This window comes from Nasonia vitripennis, chromosome 4, assembly GCF_009193385.2.
Source record: "Nasonia vitripennis strain AsymCx chromosome 4, Nvit_psr_1.1, whole genome shotgun sequence".
NCBI lineage: Eukaryota > Metazoa > Arthropoda > Insecta > Hymenoptera > Pteromalidae > Nasonia > Nasonia vitripennis.
The window spans coordinates 13,667,276-13,671,518 of record NC_045760.1 but is presented as its reverse complement, the minus strand read 5'-3'; positions in this window follow the sequence as shown (position 1 = coordinate 13,671,518).

The following is a 4,243-nucleotide window of genomic DNA, read 5'->3' as shown; positions in this document are numbered from 1 at the left end:
GAAAAAACTTCCAATGCCCAGAGCATAGAACGCGAGGAAGAGTTCACAGTGAGGATTCGACGCGCGCTTTCGAGTTCCGTTTACGCATTTACGCACACACACAGAGTTAGCTTAGCTTATTTTAAAAAATCTAGAAAAAAGAGCGACGGCGAGTACGGCGAGCCCAGTCGCCGCGACGCTTCACACAGAATAATTCAATTCGAGCCGCGTTGTGGTGATGATTTTTGCATTTCTTCGCATCGTTTATCAATGAAAAGAGTAAAACGCCCGTCGTGTTCAGCGCCTCGCGCTTTTCGACCGTTGGCTATGTTATTTCCTTTCTTTTCGCTGACTTTATGCGACGACATTTTTTACTCCTTTCAAGTTTAAAAAATTCGCACTTAATAAACACATTGCACTGCGCCCAGCATCATTTGACCTATATAACGAAGAACATCGCGGCGGCGAATTTCTTTTTCCCTATACAAGTACATAATATAACTATATACCCTTATTTCGTCGCGAGGCGACTACGAACAAGAGTACAAGAGCGAAAAAACGTTATAAGAGACGATAAAAAAATGACCGAATCATCATTACATACCATGTTAAAGATTAAAAGTATTACAAAAAAGAAGAAAAGATCGACGAAATTTACAAAAGATACATAATATTCGGCTATGCGCAAGACGTCCCCTCTCCTTTCTACAGTAGATGAGGATCTCCGCTCTCGCTTCGCTAATTAAGCTTTGCAACTTTTGTCCCACGCCTTAATAATCATCATCTAATTGATTAAAATATTACACATTATACTTTTATCCCACTCGTCCCTGTCGTCGACGTCAACAAAGTTCCTTATCGTAATTTTCTCGTCGTGTCACGTATGTGAATCCGATGTGTCCAATAAAAAAATTTCGTGTGTGTGTGTGTGTGGCAATAAAAATTTCTATTAAAAGGGCTCGTGTGGGGTGTGTGTATGTGTCTGATGTGTTCTTTGGTACGTGGAGATCTCTACGAAATAGCGACGCGACGGGTAAATACCTTACAAGGGCTAATATTGCGCAGAGGAAGAAAATCGCCATTGTAAAAGATCAGCACGCGCTTTTTTTTCTTTTGAATTTATCGGACGTGCTGATTTTTTTTTGCGTATTGCTTCCCCGATGTCGCAATTGCACTAAAGAGCGAATTAATATACGGCAAAAAAGGATTAGTGATCGCAATCGATAAGTGCTAAGACTACTTTCTCGATCGGCGTTTCGCTTACAAACTTACGCAATACAATGTATATATAATATTTATAAAAAAAAGAAAAAAATATATATGTTTAGTAAAACAAAGACACAAAAAAATATAATGAGAGACATATACAGGAAAAAATATATGAAGTTTCTCATCTGCTTCATACAGTCACTAGCAGTTTCGCGTAAAATTAAGGACGAGTAAAATATATGCTGGTATAATATACTCTATACAAATCGCATATATATATATATATATATATATATATATATATATATATATATATATATAGCAATGAATCGCTTGACAAATTAATGATCAATATTATCATCGTTACAATTCATATATCCGTAAAGTATTAACTTTATATAAAAAAATAAAAACCATTTCAATCTGTCGCGAGCGAAAAAAAACACGGTTTCATATTTATCTTAATAATAATTATATATCAGTAATATAAATTTGCGATATAACTCGATCTAGCACTAGAAATTCAATATTTAGCGCAGCAAAAAATATAAGAAAATCATTAAAACATATCTGTGTGTATGTTTAAAAGTAACGTGTATATATAATAGTAGAAGTTAATAAGGATTCAATCTTTGTAGTGTAGGAAGTACGCACGGCACGTACGTATCACTTCGAAATTCATTGACTTTTCTGGCGCGATTTAATCAGCGCGATACTCCGAGTTCCTTTTTCTTTATTAACCCTTGAATTTCTGATTTCTCAATTTTTTTTTACATCGATCGTCAACTCGTTTTTATTACAGTGGAACCAGTGTCTCTGCGTGTTCAAAAACGGTTTACACTTAATAATTACAGTTCATTCAAAGTATCAAAATTTGGTTAAATTCGCCATGCCATAGTAAGCCACTTTGTAGCGTCAAAAACTTTCAAAATAGTATGAAGACAGGGTATTTAAAAAAAATAGTTACAATTTTCGTATGTTATCAATGAGCATGCAGTATCGTTTCGTTTTACGAGACACGAAAGCGTCAGCTGATTCCACTTGGAATAACTTTTCGAAGCGAAGAAGAAACAAAACGTATAACGAAAATAAGCGAACATACGAATACAAAAATTGAAAAACGTCATTAGGTCGTATCATATCGTGTACAATGTTTGTCTTTGCTGGTGGGGTTGGGGACGATCCTACTTGCCAGTAAGAAAAATAAGGCGAAAATAAGAAAAGTTTCAACGCAGTTCTACCAAAAATTTTCTTCCATTTTCCTTGCTCGATTATCAGTTTTAAACGTTCTAACGCCTCATTATAATTCTAACATTCGCGTTCACGCAAGCGGTCGCTCACATTTCGAAACCTAAGATATTTAGACAAGAATATAACAGCGGTATAAAAAACTTCTCAACACTGAAAAATACAAATCTATCGTTTAAATGACTACCAGTGCTTCAATTATCCCGTTCTCGTCCAATGTATATCGTCTTCGTTATGATCAATCATCTTCAGTTTAAGCTTTTCATCTATCATTCGCTTTGCCGCATTTAGTCATCGATCTCCACTTTTGTTTTGCTCCTTTTTGTCGCTTATACGTGAAATCGCACTTTTGACTCGTCTTCTTCCTCTTTCCCTTCTCGCGTCTTTGTTAATCCTTCCGTCGATTTTTCAGTCCTTCTTTGACCGATGCTTTTGCCATTTTGTGAATAAGTAGTTGTTGTTACTCATGGTGGTGCCTTGCGTTAGTCCCGCGAATATGTTTCCTGTTTCCCATGTGTTTTATAGAAAACAACAGAAAAACGAATTCATCGTAATAGATTCGATTCATCATCAATTATATATCAGTTTATCTTAGGGCGTGGATAAAATACGCGTATATAAAAATATATACAAATATATCGAGCGTATATTCATATATAATCGTATAAAGCCCCGGAGAAAACATATTAACAGATCCGGGAGAAATAATCGTGTACGTGCTTGCAAGCATAATCACGAGCATTATGCGTTGCAACGACGTTGGCACACATCATTTTTCCCGGTGTCATGTATAATTATATAACAATGACCGTATGTATAAACAAATACAATTATACATAGACAAAATCGTACGTATAATCTCGTATGAAGTATGACTTTTCTTCCTCGGGTCGTATATGCACACGTATTAATTATCGTCGCGTTTACAATATTCAATATATAATGCTTTATCACACGTATTAAAAAAGAGGTGAAGAATCGCACACCTAACACATTACTTTAGTTTATGTATTTATTTAGTTTTTTCGTTAACTATCATCTTCCTTCTTGTCTCTACACGCGCGAAAGAGGGCGTGTGAGCGTGTTTCTTCTTTCTTTTTGCACTTGGATTTCCTTTGATTTTTCCTTGCTGATTGTACATCTTCGTCAACTCTGACCCGAAAAAAACGTTCCCGCTTCTTCCGATTGCGTTTCTCTTGTTTTAAAAGCTGGCGAATTTTAGATTTTTGTTTTGACCTCTTCTAATTTTACCAACTGCTCTCGACTACGTCTTTAGGTTTCTTCTGATGTCGCGTGATATGTTGAAAAATCCCGTAGCTTTGCTGTACTTATTTGTTCGTTTAATCTTCGAAGAAGGCGAATGATTCTTTTGGGTGGTTGCTTGTCGAACAGCTGATTCGAAAGGACGAAAACACGCGAGAAATTGCATGCGACTTCCTTTGTGCTTTTTCTGTTGTTAATGATGTCGGGTAATTGTTTCAGAGAAAAAACATACTATTCGTTCGGACTTTTCTTAACATTCAGAGTCTCAAAGTGTAGACGCGCAAGTGTGTCTGAATTTTGTTGCGACAGCAAAGGTCATTCGTTGAGCCAACAAAATTCTTTATGGCGAATCTGAGATTACGGTGATGTGATTACGTTGTACAGATACGAAAAAGCACAGTATTCTTTTAAACGCTGTAACGAACAAAAAGAGGTTTTCTTTCGTTTTCTTTCCCATCACTTTTGAAACGACTTTGTACAGATGATGTATGCCATGTAGATAATCCACTTTTCACTGTATACATGTATTGCATAATGCTCGAGA